Source organism: Camelus ferus, chromosome 1 (assembly GCF_009834535.1).
Source record: "Camelus ferus isolate YT-003-E chromosome 1, BCGSAC_Cfer_1.0, whole genome shotgun sequence".
NCBI lineage: Eukaryota > Metazoa > Chordata > Mammalia > Artiodactyla > Camelidae > Camelus > Camelus ferus.
In genome coordinates this window covers 8,837,554-8,858,845 of record NC_045696.1, presented here as the reverse complement: position 1 = coordinate 8,858,845, position 21,292 = coordinate 8,837,554, and positions in this window count along the sequence as shown.

Here is a 21,292-nt window from a genome sequence, read left to right as displayed (position 1 = left end):
GTCTTTCTGTCCCAGGCTCCCACCCTACATGACATTTGTTCATCCTCTCCTCTTAGTCTCTTCTGCTCTGTTACTTTCTCAGCCATTCCTAGTTGTTCATGACCTTGATGGTTTTGAGGAACACTGGCCAAGGGTTTTGTAGAGCTTCCTTCTATTTGGTCCACCTAATGTTTCTTTCATGGTTAGACTGAGGTTATGGGTCTTGAGCAGAATATCATAGATGAGGTGCCCTCGTTCACATGTCTGATGGTTGGTTTTGGTGGTCAGCTAGTCCCCTCTCCCCACGCGGTCCCTCATTCTCAGGGAGGCTAGTATGGATTTCTTGCCCCCAATACATAGTTTACTTTCAAGTTTGGGTACTGTTTCTGGACTCTGACCACCAGTCACTTAAAGTCTTGTGTTTTGGGGAAAGTAGTTTATGTGCTTTAAACCTTTGTTATGAGATATAAGTAGGGTTAAAAATGACTTAATACAGTGCCTGGCAAATGGAAAGTCTCAAAAACTATCAGCTAATACAATTATTATTACAACAGTTATTGTTTTAAGAATTATCATTAAATCTAAAATATTTGTTGTTCTTTCTCCTACGTAGTTAGGTGGGACCATGTGACTGAGTTCTGGCTGAAAGAATGTGGACAGAAGTGATACAGGCTATCTATAGGGCTGACCCTTAAAAACTTCTCCATGACCCTTCACAATGCTCTCCTTCTTGTTCTACCAGCTGGATACTGAAATCCTGACAAGGACCAGGAGATCCTAAAAGATGGTGACTCACAAGCTGGAAGGGGACTGGGTCCTGGTGTGACCACGTAGAAGGCCACTCACTGAGAATCCACAACATGTTGTGTGAGCAAGAAATACATTGTTACTATGTTAAATCCCTGAGATGGTGGGGAGGGGAATCTCAAAGGAAATTTTCTTGGTTATTTTTTTTTTTTTCTGAAAGGACAGAAACTCACTTGAATTATCAAAGATTCAGGCAGTATAACTGGAAGTATATGGAAGTATCTCACAGATCCCAGGAGGAGTTATGGCCAGGCTTTGTGAGAGTCAGAAGCATGAACTATACAGCTAACTACACACGTTACTCCTACCATCTCTCTAGTGGTGTTTGGAATCTTATATCTGGTCCTTTCTGATGCTCTCCATTCATTTTTTTCTTCTTGCAGATTTGCTTTCTCTGCTTCTCCTGGCACCTAGTCCAGAGCCACCACCTCAGGTAACCCTAGAGACCATCAGAGAAGATGATTGGTTCAGGCTGGGCCAATCAGCTGTGGCTAAGGGGTGGAGCCACTTCACACAACGCTGGTCCGTTTTCATAGAGGGGAGAAACACTGAAAGGTGTCCTTAGGAACGTTAGTGAGATTAGACACACTCATTTAACTCACTGGGAGAAGTGTTAGTGCAACCTACACTTTACATTTTATTTTATGACTCCCTTATTTTTACAACGTGCCCCTCAATTTTTTTTTTTTTAAGTGTCTATTTAATGGAAGAATGGTCTCTTTGGTTATCTACCATAATGAAGACTATACTGGACATTTTTATCCTTGGGAATTTTATCTTAGTTATGAAGACATAGTAATTCTAAGCTGATGTGGCAAAATTTATTTCTATACTATCTCTCATCAAGTTTTAGTTGCATGCTGTGCAACTGACTCAGGCACAAGGCATTCTGTTTGATTGAAATGTTGGCAATTTCCTGCTGGCCTTGACTCTTAGATGAGAACATTTTGTAAGACACTCATCTCATTACTTCTAGGTAATACGACTCATGCAGAGTGTTTGCAACGTGGTGATGTTGTCTTAATGCTGAACTATGCTGTGTTTTAAGCTTCGGCATGCGGGCATCCCCTGGGCTTACTTTCAAGCTCCCCAGTTGAATTACTTTATACTTTCACTCTCAGTTGGAATCTCCTCCAACTCCCTGGCTGAATTGCTTTGCCACATTTGGGGCCAATCAGCAGGAGCTGTTTATCTCTCAGAAGAGTATGAGCTGTTGTTTCCCATCTCACTTAGCTCTCCCTTTCAGTGACATCAACTAACTGTCATTTTCATTAAGTAATTTCCGTGGCATTCCTGGTGCCAGATAACCAAGGATGAGATCAAGGATAAAAAGGCTGCAATGAAATTGTTCATATAAAATTCGACAGCCTCTCCTTAGCTTCTCACAAGTGGGAATGTCAGAGGCAACAGCAGAGAGGGGGAAAAGCCACAAACTGAAGAGGGAGAGAGATTCCAGGGGCATTTCTCCAGAAATACCTCTCTGATATGTAGAAAGGGACAAAGGGGGGGGGGGGGTTGACATTGAGTGAAAAAGAATATGAAAGTAGCATCTCTTAAAAACGACTGAGGGTCTCTGCCTTCTCTTAGATCGAAGCCATCAGTATGATAGGCAGATGTGAAACGAAACCAGGAAACTAAGACACAGCCCAGGAGGGCAGGGCTTTCAGAAGGTCTAAAGTCACTGGCCATGACCGAGAGCCGTAGACCCTTCACATGCCCCCAAAACCAGTGAGAAATCTGCATTGGGAGGGTTCCACCACTTCAGCAATTGAGGGGCAGATGGAAGACAGCCGAGAGCCTGGGGACCTAGTGGTTTAGGAAATCCCAGCTACCACACTTCCATTTGGAGGTGGTTCGTGGGGTGTCATTTGCTGTTTTCAGCTGCTTTCCTGGTAACTTGTGGTACAGAGTGCCAAGGAAGGGGAGCCCTGGGCCAGGCCTTCTACAGCCTTCAGGTAGTCCCAGGGGGCCGAGAGGGGCAAGCTTGCTGGCAAACTAGCCACAGTGCCCATTTGTTAGTGCTTCCCATGAGTGGGGACTTTACCAAGAGGTGCACGTCCTCACCAGAGCCCCAGGATGGAGACGTTATCATTGCTGCTTTACAGATGAGAAAGCAGAGGCTCGAAGAGACTGGGGGCTCAGCAAAGCTGGGTGTGCATCCTGTCCTGTGTGACTTCAGAGTTTTCCCGTAACCACAGAAGTCTCCAGCTCTCAGATTGTTTGGGAGCATTCCGGAAGATTCCCTCAACTCTCATCCTGTAAAAGATGCCAGCACGGTGCAAGAATCAACAGCCATTGGTTTGTCTGCTGCTTTTGCTTTAGCTTTGCCACTTTGTGGAGGAGCTGACTTTGGATGGGATGTCGGGTCAGGGGCTTATTTCTGGGCCAAGCAGAACTCCAGTTCTGCTGCTAACAGCCTGTCTCAGAGGAGCACAGCTAGGGATGGAGTGGGGGCATTGTGAACAGCACTTCTGCACATGGGCGTATAAGAAAATGAGAGCTGGTCCAGCTCGTGTATGCGCCCCTTCCAGAGCCCAGAGGAGCAGTGCATCCCAGGGGTGAGAACGGCTCCGTAAGGCTGCAGATGTGGCAGCCCGAAGCAGTCCTCGGGGTCTCGGGCTTTAGACCCAGGGCTCTGCTCTGAGACCCTGTGCCTGGGATGCAGTTAGGGATGGATGCTCAGTGTACAGAATTGGCAAAGGGCTGATGGGCCGAAAGAAGCAAGGACATCAAAAAGGGCAGCGCTGCTGGAGGGCCTTGGGAATGCCAGTTTTCAGAATGGACTGGTTCCTGCTGCCCACCCCCCCACATTTTGAAATTTAGCAGAACCAACAATATTGGCAACCATCTGCTGCTAACTTCCTAGGAGGACATTTGGTTATCTTATCAACCCAGATGACTCAGAGACGCCTACGTCAAAGGGAGGAGGTGAGATGTAGATGAGATGGAATCTGGGGTGTCTCCCAGTCTGGGATGATGACAGGACACATGGTGATACAGCCTACTGCTCAGCTTACTAAGTGAGCCCCCATGCTCCAAATGCATCTTGACTGCTGCAGCCCCAGGACTGTAGGTGATCCTCTTACCCTTGACTGATTTCTCCTCACCCTGGGATTATCCCAGGTGGTCCTCAGCTTCCTTGACCTCTCTGTGCAATGCTCTTGGTCTCTGGTCACTTCATGACACAAGACACTATAGAAGATGTCCTTCTGTGTCTTTGGTGGTCTGGACCACTCCTGTCCTGCTCTTCCTTCAGTTACTGGAGTTTGTGGAACAAGTGTTGTTACAGAAAACCCATTCCTGCTTTCCTCCAAGTTCATGGGCTTTAAGAAACAAATTCTAGCAGAGCTAAGAGCCTGCAAGGATATTTAATAGGTGATTCCAAGCAAGTTAATTAACAAGTCTTACTATAAAATTGTCTTTGAGGGACATCAGTTGCGTCACACAGCAGAAACCCATGTGGAAATCCAGCCAGTGCCCGCAGGCTGCTCAGGGCACTGCACCAAGTGTGAGGGCCACACTGCACAGCGTCACTGCTGGGGAGCCCTGTCTGATGGGAACGGGCTGCACGGCTGGTGTGTCTTCCCGGCAGGAGTGAGGCTCACCCATGCCTTGAGAGTTGCTGAGACTCGTGTGAACTGTGCCCTGCAGACACTCCAACCCTTGGCCAGTAGTCATGACACTCGTGAACCCCCCTGGCGTGGAGGAGGGGTGTGCTCTCGAGTGAAAGCCTGGAGCGCCTGGCCTCCTGAAGGAATACACAGTGGGGCAGGTGGGAATTTGCTCAGGGCACAAACCGACCTGTGTCCCCATCACCCCACACAGGGTGTAAATGCAGGACAGTAAGCAGAAGAGGCACAAAGGTCTAACTCTAAGGCCTGGGGTAGACAGGGCTTCCACGTGACTCTTGGTTCCTGCGTCATGTACCAATGATCCAGCTGGGGACTCGGAGAGGCCGCCACGTTAAGGCGATGGCAACCTATGGGTGAAATGCTCCCAGGCAAGGTCCTGATGGTGGTGGGGCTGAGGAAAGGGGGTCTGCAGTGCTAGGGAAATCCAGGGGTTTCCAGGAAAGGTCGCTGAATCTTGTTCATGCCTGGACCCTGGTTATGGGCTTTGTGAGCCATGGAAGTCAGCAACTAGTGTCAGTGGGGCATCTCGTGACCGGGCAGGATAAGGACATCTCCAAGGAGTCAAGAGGGTCCAGATAAGAGGAGAAGGACCTATATCCAGATGTGAGGCTCTCACCTCACTGCTACTGTGACAACAGGTAGGCTATCCTGTGGGCCATTTCCTATAGGCTGTGTCCAGCACCACCTTAGAAAGGAAAGCTTGGTTGGCTGGAGGGGATCAGGGGAGGCGTTAGAAGATAAACCTTGAAAGAACTGGCATTTGCCCAAAGAGGCGGCAGTTAATCCAAAGCAAGGCTATTTCTTATGCTAGCTGTGAGGCTAAGGAGGCTTAGCGATGAGACTCAGTAAGAATAAGACTTCTACTGCTTTTGCAGCGAAGACACTGAGGCCCATCTAATCAGGAAGTGGCGGCAGCCTTCTTGAACGATGCTGTCCAGTACAGCAGCCCCTGGCTGCATGTGGCAGTTAGATTTACATTAACTAACCCTAAAAGTTAAATCCAGTTCCTCAGTGCCACCAGTCACATTTCAAGGGCTCAATAGCCACAGAGAGCTAATGGCTACCATATTGGACAGAGCAGGTGTAAACCACGCCCAGCATCTCAGGACGTTCTGCTGGACAACGCTTTTCTAAGATGTAAGCCCCAGGATACCGGGTTCTTCCCCGTCTTATTACTGACTGTGACCTCGGGCATCTAGAGCGAGCCCAGCACGTAAGTGAATAGGGTCAAGATTTTCCCTGAAGTAGAGCTCTCCAAAATACGGTCCTAGTCAACCTCTCCAGGCCTTGTTCCTCGTTATTCATTCATTCAGTCCACATCCTGAACGTGGGCCTCTGAAGCGCCCAGTGCTCTGAAAGATGCTGAGGACAAAAGCGAAGACGGAGTCCCTGCCCTTGCAGAGCCCACTCTCCAACAGGGAAGACGGCCAACAAACAAGCAAGTAGAAGCCCCAGTAGTTACAGCAGGTGAGAAGCCCCGTGAAGGAAACGCGCACGGCGGAAGAGGCGGAAGCAGCTGCCTCACGTTTCTCTGGTTTCTCCGCGGAGGTGGCATTCCAGCTACGACCAGAAGCTCCCTGCACCTGTATCCCCAGAATCTGCCCCATTGGTGGTAGCTAAGAGCACCACTAAGTAGTTGTCGGCTATCTAGATGAGAAGGAAACCAGGTACTCAAAGGGGCGGACGCAAGCCATTCCTGGCAAATGGAGTCTGAAACCCTTAATGGGGATGTGAGCTTGTGCAAAGAGCAGAAAGAAGATCGCAGAGACTGGACCAGAATCAGCAGGTGGGGGAGAGATGCGAGTGGGGGTTTTAAGAAGTTTCTGGGCCTCTTTGAGGACCTGGGGCACGGAGATGCGGGCACACCTGCTGGGTGTCAGTCCAATTGGACTTTTCCCAAGGCTGTTCAGACCACTCTCCTTGCTCTGCTCCCCGTCATCACCCCCAGTTGCCATTCTCACGTTGGGATGCTCTTCTCTTATGTTTTTGCTTTTGAAATTCCTCCTATCCTTCAAGACCTCAGATGTGTGCCTGCCCATTGGTGACTTTCCCCTTTATTGCTGGGGAACATGACAGCACTGACTACCTGAATCATTTGCATGTGCAGTGTTCAGCAAGCTGGATTGTTTTCTGAGTTTGGTCTTCCCTCTGTTTCAAGAACCACTGGATGCTGTGGGTGCCTCTTAAACACCTTCCTGTCCCCTAGTCCAGGGGTAGCACCCGGTCCAGCATCTTAGATGGAAGTGCTCAACATTATCTGTTGAAGGAACAAATGATCGACTGTATCTGTCTTTGCTGATTTACGTCTTTCTTTTTGATTAACATCTTCTTATTTGCATAATCCCACTTCCTTGAATATCATTTCCTAACCAACTCTATGGAGAGAATACAAAACTATTCTTTTAAACATAGTATCTGTCCCTGGTGGGCAGCACTTGGCAGCAACAATGGTCTGAAATCTCCAAAGGCTTGGTAAGCACCATGGGGAAGCACGAACTGTGTTCAATTAACTCCTGTTACTGAAAGTAAATGGAGGTGCTTAAGCCAACCGTCACGCATTCGCAATCGCTGCTGTGACTAGGCTGCGAATGCCTTAAACACACTTTATTCATCTGAACACAGGCAGGGCAGTGGGCACTTGGCACCCAGTAGGCTCTCTGGACACGCTGGTCAAAGGCACAAATAACCCCATGAGTCCTGAGCCGTCTGATGGGCTCACTGGGAAGGGACGAGTCCCGTGGTGGCAGCTCGCTCTGAAGTCCGGGAGTCCCCGGAGAGGTAGACCACACCATCCTTGTGAAGGTGGTCTGGCATTTTTACTGCCCACCCTGGTCCAATTTAGATGTGAAAAGAGGGTGGCCAATCAGTGAAAATGTAATAATAAATACAATCAAATGTTTTCCATCTTACTCGTCACCTGCCACCACTTAGAGTCATATCATTCTGTCTTTACTGCCTTCCTTCATCCTGCCCCAGAGCCCTCATTCTGTCTGTCAGGGATCCTCATGAAGGGCTCCTTCCCTTGCTCACGTGAGCTGGCAGGGTAAGGAAGGTTTGGGTTATTCCTCCTCTTCCTTCTTTCTTTTCTCTCTTGAAGGGTTTTTCTAAAATGCATTTCATTTGCAAATATTAGCATCATGTCTATTTTTGCGTTAGCTTGCAGTGTCTTCATTGGTGGTGTCTTCCAGCCCATTAGTCAGAGTCTTAATTCATTAGTGAAAATGAGAGGGTCTCTATGGTGAGAAGCGGGAAAGGAGGTTCCGTGAGTGGGATGCTGTGGTCCAGGCCCTCCATGAGGATTCTCCTGTTTCAAGCAGCCCCGAAAGAACTGCTTCCCTCCTCCTCTTTTCCTTATGGTGATGGGAGGGGAGGGGGGTTCCTCTCATTTTCTGCAACCGTTTACTTAGGCAGGCATCAATAATTCAGGGCACCAGCTCCCTTTCTGAAAGCCCAGGTGAGGGCAGAGGGCCTAGCCCAGTCCAGCAGCTCATCTGCTCTCTGCCTGCAAGAGTCCATGGAGATCACTCCAGGCTCCTGGCTGGCCAGACCACGGCGGCCAGAGACAGAGAGGAGAGGGGAGGGGACGAGAACCCAGTGAGCACTGACTTTCCAGCTGAGATCTGCTTCTGTGTTCTTTCTTTAGGTGCTTCCCAGATCTCCTTACTCCTTGAGAATGCCAGAGGCTACATCTTGGATGGCAACCCCTCCATCCCTTCTGAGCAGCACTGTGCTACCCAGAGAAGGCTGCCAGTCGCAGCCCCAGACCTAGGCTTCTCACACCAGACCAGGTAAGGGGACTTCAAATTCCTTCTTTGATTTTCCAAATATTTATACGAGACTCAAAGATGAAGACATGTCCGTGCCCCAGGAGAGGTCCATTTACAGCCTGAGTTAGCCTTTAACTGCGATGTCTGGAAGGAGGCGGGCTGCACTCTTAGCTCTGGGATGCGTGTAAGTTTCACAGCTGCAGAGAGCTACACAGGCAGGTGTTTAAACCCTCTTCTTTCCAGAGAATTCAGAGTGCTCCGTCCCTGGTGCTGTTCTTTGTTCTCGAGTTGAGTCTGGCTTCTCCACTCAATCCTCAGACAGCCCTTACGAGGTTGCTCGGCTCCGTGTTTCTTTGAGACGTTACTTGGGATTTCTGATTCATATTGTGAGAAAGGATTTTGTTTCCCAGAAGAAAGACATAAGAACACATGTCCTATCTCTACCAACCTTCCCGTCCTCCCCTTGCCGTGGGTCCTGTTAACCTAAGTTCACTCAAGACACTTAATTACCCCTGCCTGGGCCAGTGGAGGGGGCATATCTATTTTTTTTACAAATCTCTAAAGAAGACTCCAGAACTTCCCTATGTAACAGTCCTCACTGGCAGAGCCACCTTCAAATTCCCCCCAATACTCATACCATTTCCCTCTCATCTCCCCGAGACAACCAGTGATGGGTCTTTGTCACCATCCTCCTCATGTTAACGCTTTCCTTAGCTGGGAGACCTTGCGTTTGTGGTGTTGGGTCCCCTGACCTCTCTGCCAGTTATTTAAATTGCTTGGCTAATGTTTTCCTGCCTCCAGACCTTGTCTAGTCCATTTTATACTGCAAACCACTGCCAGCGTAATCCTCCCAGGTGTGGTTCCCATCAAGTCACCCCCAGCCCATCCCCCGAGCCCTCACCAAAGGCATATGGGAGCTCCGCATTGCCCAGCAGACTGAGTGCAAAGCTGTCACGTGGAGTGTCTTGTAGGGGCCCCATCCTGGCGATCACGCCTTCCAGCCAGGCCCCGGGCATTCTCTAAGCATCCTCCTTGCTCTCTGAGGTCTTGACCATTTCTCCTCTCCACCCAGCAGGCTGCCCACCATCCCTGTTTCTACCAGGTGAAGTCCTGCTCCCTCACTGAGTGCCGCAGGGGCGTGCGAGTTAACTACACAGAGTCCCTGACCTACTTCCTCAGCCCAGATCTAGTTAAGACAGAAAAAACATGGGCAGTTCAACCCATAGAACGTGGTAAGCCCAGTGCTTTGGGGCTGCTGTGGGAACCCACAGCCTGCTTTGTGGGAGTGACACTTAAACTGTGTCTCGAAGGGCACAGGAAGGAGTCAGTCGTACGAAGCTGCTGGAAGGCTATTCCAGATAGAGGGAACCACAGAAGCAAAGGAAAGTAAAAGCAGTTTATCAGAGTAGGCAGCAGATCGTGGAGCGGGGCCAAGAGCAGCTTCACTGCAGACTCACTGCGTAGCGAGACTGCATATGGCCTCTGCCTGGCCTGGCCTGCTCCGCTGGCCCGTTACCCTGCCAGGTGGGTGTTGCTGTCATCAGAGCCGTTCAGCAGATGAAGACACTGAGGCACGATGGAATGCGGGCATGTGGCTGCGCTCACAGAGGCAGTAGGTCAAGTGCAGGGTCCAGGAGTGAACCCAGAACCCGACATCTCCACGGCTGTCCTGCTTCAGCTGACCCTGCAGTCACAGAAGAGGCTGGAATGCGGTTCCGGGCCTGACGGCACTGGCCTCTCATGCAAACCCAGATGCGCCACGTTGACTTTCTGGATCTTAGATCTTCCAGTGTAACAGTGGTTCCCAACCAAGGGGCGATTGTGCCCCCCAGGGGACAGCGGGCCATGTCGGAAGATACTTTTGGTTGTTCCAGCTGCGGGGAGGGGACCAGCATCTGGGGAGGGGACCAGCATCTAATGAGTGGAGGCCAGAGATGCTCTACAGCAACTACAAAGCATGGGGCAGCTCCAAAAACAGGGGTCGCCTGCTCTACAGAGTGGGCACCACGACCTCCACGCACAGCCTGCATCACACACCAGTCTGAGCGCTCCGGAGCTACCGTGGTGACTCTCCCAAGGCAGAGGCTGTTGGCTTAAACATCAGAGTCCCCAAGGGGACCCAGTCCTCTTCACAGATCTTCTCCACTTTTGCTTTGACGAAAGGGTCCAATTCCTCCGTGAACTGAGCGTTTTCTTCCCAGTAGAATCCTGCAGGGCCCCTCGGCTGCCTGGTCTGCTGGCAGCCAGCTCACCAGCTCCTGCTCTGCTGGGCTGTTTTCTCCTGGAAGCTGGACCTCCTTCCCCTGACTGCACTGCATCTCGCCTGTTCCTGGCATCGCCTCTGACAGCAGGACTTATTGAGAGAGCAGAACCCCGAGGAAAGCAGCTCGGCACGGCCCCGCCACGCTTCCTGGCTTGTCACCGACCCAGAGCAGGACAGTCAGACGTTTCTTCTCTGCAGAGCATCGCCCGTTCGTTCCCCGTTTATCTGTATTTACTTTGAAAATGATTTCCTCTGCTTCACTCTGTTTTCCTTTGAGCCCAATTGCCTGCTCAGTTCTCTGTCCCTTCTGTTTATTTCTACTTCTCATTTTTCCCATTGATCAGATGCCCTGGAAATAGGGCAGGAACAGTGTGTTCCCTGTAATATTCAGTTACACTTAATATTTCTCAGCAGAACGTTGACTTGGAACACCGAGCAGTCAAGCTCCAGGCCTGCTCTGCTTACACTGGACGTGGGCTTCAGCACAGGCCCCAATTCATGTCAGATCTACTCCCTGCGCAGAGGGGAATCATGCCCAGGCTAACACAGGAAGGTGCCCCAGCGGGCGGTCCGCCAAGCACCCCCACTGAAAACCGTTTCCTCAAATAAGTGAGTGGCTCTAACACACTTGGTGCTTGGTGGAATAAAGACATTGCAGCCAATAAAAGTGCCAGATGAATATACTGTCAAGTCTCCCAGCGTGCTCCTTAAACAGAAAGTTTTCCTAAACCAGCCTTTGTCATCAGCGTTGTTAATACTAGCTTGCTCTGATGCCGCTTTCTGATGGTGCGCATCAAACTGAGAACTCAGGAAGCTCTTTGGCGCTGTAGTTTTGATAGACCCCTTCGCTGAGCTGACGAAAGCTACGGACCCTTTCTGGAGGACCCCATAGCCAACACCACAGACTGGTCTGAGGGTTTGGGAGCTAGTGTGGGTGACAGTCAATACCCCTGGCAGTGACCATCAGCTTAAACAGCAGACAGAGACCCAGTCCTCTTGGGTGGGTCTCCCCCATCCTGGCTTCAGCAATAGGATCCACTTCCTCCAGGAACCCTGCGTTTTCTTCAGAATAAAATCTTGCAGAGTTTAACCCTCAGGAGGACCCCATCCATGGATGGCCAGGGTTTCAAACTTAAGAACCAGTCTCTGCCTTCCTGGTTTAGAAAACACTGTTAGGAAATCCTGCAAGTGAAATATTGTTGGATTGTGTTGACAGAGAACAGCAACAAGGAAAACTCTCACTCAAATCTACCAACATTTCACATGCTGACATTTCTCTTTGGGGGCAAAGGTATACTTTCTTGTGTGGTTTAAAGAAGCCAGGAAAATGAGTAAAATGAGGAAAGAAATTGAGAACCAAGAAACAAATTGAACACCAGGGTTTTCTAGGAAGCTGGTCCTCATCTCTCCCCTCTTAGAAAGCAGTTAACAAGCAGCCCATGAAGGCACTGGGCAACCTCAGGGGAAATCCAAAACTAAAGTCTCAGATACGTGAGGACAGGACCAGATGCTCCCTGAAAGCTGTGGGACCAGCCCACGGGGCTACATCCTCCTCAGAGTAGGCGGATCTTTCTATTCCTCCTTTTCACATCTGCTGAGTCAGAGAAGAGGCAGTTGCAAGTATCTGCATTGCTATCCTTAGTGTAGCCTTCTGAGGAGGTGGGTCCTTGCTCTGCCGGGCCATTTGTCAGAACTTTGTCATGGAAGTGGGGAGGGGGCTGCTGCAGAGAAAGAAGAGGAGGGGCAGGGTGGGTCTGGGCGGTCGGTAGGGAGAACCATCGAGGAGGTGGGGAGAGGAGAGGGTTGGGAACCTGCGGAGGAAGTGAGCAGTAAGGAAGACAGCTGTCACAAAGCGAAAAGAGCATGCAGAGTGGATGCTTAGGAAGTCTTCCTGGACAGTATAGTTATAATTTCTCAAAGGACAGAGGGAATAACTCCATCTCTGCTCAGTTCTCCTGCAGGAGGATGTGTGTTTCCACTGGTCCTCAAATAACCCTGCATATCTCCTCATGGAGATGTGGGGAGATCTTTTGGGTATGTAGCCTGGTTGAGATGGGCTGTAAGGATCTGGATTATTCAGAACCCATCGATTGTTCTTTCTCTGGTGCATTTGTTCCGTGCTTTCACCCAAAAGATAGAGTTCTCATTGACAGTCAGGAGCCAAAAAGTGAAAGACAAGACAAATGAGACTGGGAACCTTTCCTTAGCAAAGCGTTTGAAACTCTCATGAAGACCTTTCTGATGGATTAAAAAGAATCACTTGCAGACTAAGGTATTTAGGGAAGGGAGCATGAGGATTATTAATCAGAAAATGATCAGGATAACCCAAGTCAGCTGGGGTTGGTCTGAGTCAGAAATGAATCTCAGCTGCTGCCCAGAGTGCTAGCAGGTGATCATGGGATTCAGATTTAAGTAACAGGCACCTCGGAAAAGCCTTTCTCAGGAAAGGTGGAGAATTTATTTTTAGTTAAAGCTTCTGTTTTGGCCTCCAGAGTCACCTGTTGCGATTAGGACTAGAAATGAGGAAGGAAAGATTTGGTCAGCTGATCAAAGAGCCAAACACTTTTGAACTATAATCTTACCTGCAACTAAAGTCTTCTACATTCTGGGCTGCTGGGAGACTGTAGGTAAAGTCCACCCGCTTTATCCAGCAGCTCCAAGCCCCTTCCACTTCCAATGCTGAAGAGAAAGAACACAGGATTTCTCTTCATTTTCCTCTCCCTCTGAGTGAGGCAGGGAACTCATGGCTTGAGCAGGAGGGAGGGAAGGGTGAGTAACACAGAGCACAGGCAGGGAGACACCAATTTATGCCAAGAGAGGATTTTGAGCTGTGGGTCAAAGGAAGGACACTGCTTTTCCCAGCTTATCAGCCTCTCCATTTCACCATCTCAAGAGTTTTTCCACGCGGACAAGCCTGTAACAGAGGTGATAACCCATTCCAGCCTCACAACCCCTCGCCTCAAAGGCAGCATTTCTGAGCCCCTCAGAGGGAGAAGAGCTGGGGCCTTTTCTTTTACTCTCATCTGTCTTTCGGGCTCTCCATCCCTTGATTTCAAAGCCTTATGCCAACAAATGTGAAGTTGAAAGGATAGACTTCAATTATTTCATTTTGTGAAGGTTAAAAAGGTTCTTGTAAATGACTGATGCAAATCCTGGAAACCCGGTTAAAACAACTGGATACCAGATGGCGAAGGAAAGTGGTTTACTGTAAAGTGTTGCAGAGAGTAGGAGCTCATTTACAAGAAGCAATTACACAAACAGCCCTGAGTATCCAGGATCCCACAAAAGGACGACCGGGGTGGAGACACACTGTCAGTTGTGCTTGCGTGAGTTCCACCCTCACACAAAATGATGCTCACAGTGCGACAGGTCACCTTTCCTGCTGCCCAGCACGTTTCACCTGCCTGGAGATGCTAAGTCTCAGCTGACCCACCCGTAAACAAACAGCTGCAGCCCCACGTAGAGACTTTCACTTTCTCCATCACTCAGCTGTCTCGAGGAGTCCCCTAATAAGAGAAATCTAACAATATAAGAAAGGTATGCAGCTGTCATCATCCTCGGTCAAGTCTGGGTAACTCGGTTTGTGCCTCAGGTCAAAGGAATGGGAGAAATTCCTTTACGATCTGGGATGCCTTTTCATCCTCAATCTCTCTTTAAATTGCAAATGAGCATAATAGACTTCATTATTTATGTTCAGACAGAGGCAGTGTTCTTGCATGCGTACCGACACAGTAAGCGGTTATAAATGAGCAAAAACGGGTTGTAAAGCTATCGGTGAGAAGTGGGCGCTGTGCTGCAGTTTCTCAGCTCTGCGCTCCCAGCTGGTCCGCGCTGACCCATCCGCGCTCCTCCGCACAGAGCTTCGTGTGCCCGTTTCAGTTGTCCTGAGCCCAGGTCTCTGCGTCCGAGTATCACAGCCTCCTCAGGGTCAGTTCTCTGCCTTATCCTGCTTTGGCCAGACTGGGCAGACGTCCCCACATGGTCATCAACTTGACTGTGGTCAGTGCTGGAGAGAGACCAGGAGTCCACCCAGCGCACAGTCCTGTTGCACGTGAGAACACACATTTTTGTGGAGGCTCCCTGGAAACCCATACACACCTCAGATGCTACTCTCCCTCAGAGCCTTCACGGAATAAACACAGCCAGGCAGGAATATAGGTAGCACCTTGCCAAGGCAGTGAGAGAAACATGTTGTGCAAGTAGGCATTTCCAGGACTCTGAAATCTCAGTGCCCATCCTCATGGTCATGCAGATGTGTGCCCATGAACCTTCATCCTGGATTAAAAAGCAGTCCGCCATGCTGGAACTTACACCCCATGAGTCCTGCAGACTCTGGCTTGATGGAGGGGGCTTCCAGAGCCCCCAAGACATACTGAAATGGACCTGGCATGTCAGAGCTAGATGGGATATTTCTGAAAAAAAACATCTGATTCCCAAACACCCATCAGTTATGAATGGATAACAAAATTTAATTGTAAACATTTACTAGAGTTACCACAACAAAATTCCACAGACTGAGTGCTTTAAACAGAAACTCATTTTTTTTACAATTTTTGGAGGCCAGAAGCCCAAGGTCAAGGTGTTGGAAGGTTTACTTTCTTCTGAGGCTTCTCTCCTTGACTTGCAGGTGGCTGCCTTCTTTCTGTGTCCTCCACGTGCGCTTTCCTCCGTACGTGTGCATGTCTGTGTTCAAATTTCTTCTTCTTATAAGATCACAAGTCGTATGGAATTATAACCCCAAATAAAGATCTCCTTTTAACTTAACTACCTCTTTAAAGACCATCTCCAAATACAGTGACATTCAAAGGTCCTGGGAGTTAGAACTTCAACATATGAATTTGAGGGGAACAGTTAGTCCATAGTAGTGGAACTTGTATGCAGTGAGATATTATTTGACAATAAAAATAAATGAAGCACTGATATATGTGTGTGTGTGTGTGTATATATATATATATATATATATATATATATATATACATATATATATATATATATATATATATATATATATATAAAATAAACCTTTGAAACATTATGCCAAGTGAAACAAGCCAGACAAAAAGGACCACATATTGTATGATACCATTTACCTGAAATGTTGAGGATGGGCAAAGTTATAGAGACCAAAAAAAAAAAAAGATGAAAGGTTTCCAGGAGCTTGGGGAAGAGGAGAATGGGGTATGACTGCTAACAGATATGGGTTTCTTTCTGGGACAAATACATTCTGGAATTAGATAGTTGTGATGGTTGCACTCAAAACTGATGAACTGGATACTTTAAAAGAGTGTGAATTACATCTCAGTAAATCAAAACACACATGATGTGCTGTGTGAATTACATCTCAGTAAATCAAAACACACATGATGATTCTGCTTCACAGGGTCAGTGGTCCCAACCCCTGTTTGGGAGACTTATCACAGTGGGACAATATGTCTAGTAACTTTTACCAAAAACTTCGTGAATATTTTTATGGCAGATTTAATTGAATGTCTTTTTCCTGAGGGTGAATCACATCCTTGGGTACTGCAAAGCCAGATTCAGATTCCTGCTCTGCATTCAGGGACCCTTGTTCAAAGACAGTCACAGTTTGCTTAATTTCTTGGGCTTCATCAGAACTGAGACCTCCAGTCTAACTCTGTAGGTCACTTGTTTGGTCAGAGCCTGTGTGATCTCCTTCTCAGTCCTCTCAATCCTCTTCTATCCTCTCTGAATTCCAGTCTTTTAAGACCTCTGGACGGGTGAAGGTCATTCCCTCCTTCCTTACTTTGCCCCCTCTTCCATGAGGCACCAGGTGGAGTTCGCTCCCTCCACCAGGGGAGCCGTTCCCTGTGATCTGCCTCTTCCCCTGCCATGCTCGCGTCTCCCAGGCCTGAGAAGTTGCTCCTCACCTCCTGAGACTGAGATCCATCCATTCATGTGTTCTTTCACTCAACCATCATTTACTGAGCACTTACTACATGCCAAGCATTGTTCCAGAAGCTGGGATTACAGTGAGGAACAAGATAGTCAAGGTAAAGGGTGGACAGTACACCGATAAGTGAACACCAGTAGATCCCCAAGTCGGAACTTTCCACCAGTCAGTCCTCAGTGGGCTCAACCTGCCAGCCCTCACTCCTCTGCTCTCTCTTCCCCACTGCCCTCTCTTTCTCATTGCGTGTCTGCCATCTCTCCTTTGAGGTCATAAACAGTGCCATCTATATCTTCCCCCTTCCCATTTCATAATATTATCCCCTGTGCTTTGCACACAGTAGGTACTGAAAAAGTGCTTATTGTGTAAATCTAAAAACATGGCACACACAAGCCATGCTTAGGGGAGTCAGTTTGTCTGTATCATTTTATATCTCCTGTGGTTCTTGCCTGGTGTCTCTTTTTGACCTTGATAGTGTATTAAGTATTTGATTGGGCCACTCCATGCTCAGAGCCTTCACATAAACCCCATGGGTTCTCTGCTTTGAATAAAAGAAAGTCTCCCTAAAGCCACACAGGAATTGAAGACCATAATTCCATTGTACATCAGAATGTAGTATGTGGATGTGTGGCTATACTGAAATATTTGGATGAGTATGTTGGTTTTCATTGACGGGTGTGTGTACATATTGTACCCTCAGACACACACTCATAGCTGATCGTGACTCCTGGGATGAACCCACCCCGTAATATCCACTGAGCACGATTGCATTATCTGTGGATGCGTTTGTTTCAGACTTGGTCCCTGGGTGTGCTTCCTCTCCTCCACGTGGCAGGTGCATGACAGCTGGCGCTCGGAGGAATGCCTGCAAGTATGTTGAATGAATAAGTGACATCACCAGGCACGTCTCAATGTTTATAGTTTAGATGTACAGAAATTCTGCTTTTCTGGGACCCATAGTCATTTTGATGTGTTTAATTTATTATTTATTAATCTCTAAATACATGAAGGATGAAAAGAAGTTAACTGTTTAGTGAATGGAGAAACTTAAACCGGGAAGGGTCTACCTACAGTGAGATAACTAAGTTCACAGCCTTGAACCTAACAATGTTTTTGGGTTTGTTTGTTTGTTCGTTTAAATGGAGGTACTGACACTCCCAGTTTTGACAGCAAAAAATGTCTCCAGACATTGCCAAATCCTCCCTGGGGGGGAATCTGGCCTCATTTGGGAACCAGTTTTAGAATTAAATGGGAGTGCTTTCCTGGGTATTTTTTTCCTCTACTAATATAAAGTTGGTTTTTCATTGAAAGAGTTCTAGTTTTAGATATCACTGCAAACCCCACATTCAATCAATGAACACAAAAAATAAGAATATAATCATCTAAATTGGCTACATCCGTGTTTTAGTAACTACTCACATGTCTTCATGGTCCACCTTTATGCGTTACCTCAGCACAAGACCACTTTAAATTCATTGTCAGATCAGAAGAATTCCTCCCACCATCACACTGCCCTCTTCATACAATTCATCTCTCTCAAACGCTCTCTCTCCTTCTCTCTCTTTCACACACACACACGCACACACAGTTCCTATCTAAAAGGTGAATAAGCAGATTGCTTCCTTTCTCCCACAGTGGTAAAACCTGGGGCTCCACCTTTATTTGGCTCTTCTGTCCTTCCTGGCGCATGACACTTCGTTTCTTGTCATTTCCAGTTGTTGAACCCATGTGGACCAGTTCTGCTCAATGGGTTACAAGACAATCACTGTGTACCTCTGGCTTCCCACTGCAGCAGCTATGGAAAAGGCCTTGGGTTGACACAGGCAAGTCTCAAGATGGACACAAGCTGGGCTGTCAGGTTGCTGCGTGGAGGACAGTTGCCTTGAGGAGTTTCCCAAAGCCCTGATGCATTTTGCCTGACCAGGAACTAAACCTTGGTGGTATTAAGCTGCTGATACTCTGGGCTTGTTTGTTACAGCAGCCAAACCAGGCTTATGGTGCACTAGTCACTGACTGGTACATCCACTAAGGGACAAGGTCCCAAGTTGCATGTGAGCTCTCTGGAACACCTTCTGGACACTTCTGACAGAAGAGCAAGTTACAGACTACAGTGTGGGTCTGCCCGACTGAGATGGAAAAGAAAACAGGACAAATGTTATACTTCATATTCAATTTTGCTTAATACATATGAGCAATCAGCTACATAAACAGAATTGTAATTACCAAGAGTTTTAATAATCAAAGTCAGTGACACTGGGGATTCAAAATGTGCTCCTATCTCTTTGAGTATTAAAGGGAAAACTTTTGAATTGAAGGGACTACTTGGAGTGACTTCCCATCCCAAAGTTTTTTGTATCTATCTTTTGGGCCTCCAGCAGTTCACATTGGATATAAACCACTCAAAAATAGCTTTTGATACTGATAGAGGGCATGACCTTGGGCTGACAATTCATTTAGGTACCAGCAAGGCTGGGCTGTCCTGTGTCTTTTTAAACCACTCTCTGCATTGATTCCGGTCAATAGCCTGTTTTAAGAAAAGCTTAGGCCAGATTTAAAAAAAAAAAAGAAAAGAAAATCCGCCTTCCCTTGAGTAAACATGGTAACCTGACAGCTCCAGTGGGTAAATAATGCACTTTTTAAAAGCCTTTCCAAACAGGTCTTTATCCAGCAAGCTGCTTTTATAAGCTACCACTCTTTCTAATATCTACTTATTCAAAACTCCTTTAAAAAATGTGACGGGTTGAAAATGACAGACATTCTACTAGATCTGAGTTTGCTGGATTTTTTTCTTTTTTTAAGAAGAAATGTATTTTTTCCCATTGGTTAGGAAAAGAGTCTTTCTTGAAATATGATCCTCTCAGATAAATAATGGCAATAAAAGTAAATGGAAAGTGGGAAAGAACATGGTTTCTTCGTGCAGTGCACAGCACTTTCTAATTGGAAAACGCTAAAAGGGAGTTTTCCTTGGAGGCCTCCCATCTGACTTCAGACCAAACAAAACAGTGATTTGCTTATGAGCATGGATGTCTCTGTTTTCCTTGTTAAAGGAGAAGCTAAGAATGGAAGAAAAGCACTAAGTTATAAAACTGTATTATAGCAATGGTTTGAGTGGGTCTTTCATACACTCTGGTGAAAACGGAGAAATTCCAGAACACAAGGCAGAGAAGAGCTTTGAGGTCATCTGGTCAACCCCAGGAAGGGCGGGGGACTCTTGCTACGAAGAGTGTTGATGAGGTGCACGTTTTTTATTCTTGCTCGCCTAGTGCTTCTGCTCGTGTGGAAGTATTCCAGTTTTCCACATAAAAGAATTCTGTCTAGTTTAGCTGAGTTCTGGAATTTGGTGAGGCATTTATGAACCTGTCTCCGAACAGGCCTTTGGTTTGCTGGCTGAAGGCTGTGAAAGCCAGAACTTTTGCAGCCCAGGACCTCCTGGGTCCTGTGGTTCTGTTACCTGACAGACTGTCAAAAATGGATAATGTCAGTCTTTGTAAAAGTCTCCTCATTTCTTGAACTGAAAATAGTAGCTCTGTAAAGTTTGCATAATTGGTATCTAAATACTGTAGAGGAGATACAAACAAGTAATGTGACGGCCTACGATTTGACAGTATAATTCTGCTTCTGCCCCCATCTTTCTCTCCTCCGTTCCCGCCCCTGCTCTCATTTGCTTGCTACTTGTGTTTCTTTAATGTACATTTTCGCATGTACAATATACATACAGGTAAGTGTGCATATGATAAACACAGCTTGAGTTTTTCTAACAGAACCCACTCATGTATCCAGCACACAGCTCAAGAAAAGAACATGACTGGCCCCCCAGAGTCCATCTGGGTAGCCACCATCCTAACTTCTGACACCGTAGATCAATTTTGCCTATTTGATAGGAATGGAATCGTCGAATATGTAGCTTGTGCGTCTGACTTCTGTCACTCAGCTGTGTCAGTGAGATTCACCTGTTGCAGAATGTTTTTTTCTTTCCACTTTAAAGTGTACTCCCCACCCCACCTCTCACCCCACCCCCAGGCAGGCGTACATTTACCTCCATCTTTCTAGCTGCTATTCCTCCCCTCTTCTTCCAATCTGCAGTGTTAGAGCCGCTGCCATCTTCTGATTTCTTCCCTTTGTCAAGTCAGACGTGTTGACCCGACTAGAGCAGCAAAGAAGCAGCGTCCTTCCCCTGGGTTGTGCGGGCTGACGCCTCTCTCCCAGCAGGAGCTGTGGAGACCACGCATGGAGGCGCACGGTCCAGGACAATCGACGGTCCAGTCTACAGTGCTTTCACTGGAGAGCTGGTCGGCACCCGTCATGGTGTATTTCGTGTGTCCACTTGGCCAGGCCACAGTACCCAAACATTATCCTAGATGGACATCTCCTTCCTAACACAATCTAGCCCACAGAATATTTACCTGTGTCAGCAGTCTCTTGCTGAAGGGGAACATGCTACAGATGCTGGGAAAGAGAATGAAGTGATTTAATAAATGGCAGCTTCCTACACTTTGCCATCAACAATAACAAAACCTATCAAAAGAGCAGAACCCAGTAGTCAGTGTGGACTTTCTCATTCCCGGCAATCCGAGGGCTTCCTAACGGAGGAGAGTCTCCCAGCTTAGTGTTCACCGTTGGTTTGGGCAGCAGCCCAGGGAGTCTCTCTAAACATGTGAAGGCCTTTACCCTTGATGCAGGAGGCCCTGACCGTGCACTTGCTAGAAGAGGGCTCTGTTCTCCCAAATGTATACAATCAGTAGGAATTTGCATCAGAACTTTTGTCTGTTATATTCTCTAAGGCACAATATAATAACACTACAATACTGATGGGGCAGTGAGTGATATATTGAATTAAAAAAAAACTAAGTACAGTGCAAGTTGCAGTAATTTAAGATATTTATAACATAGGCTATACAATGTGTGTGGAGAAAAGGTGTAAGTGAAGAGAAAATGT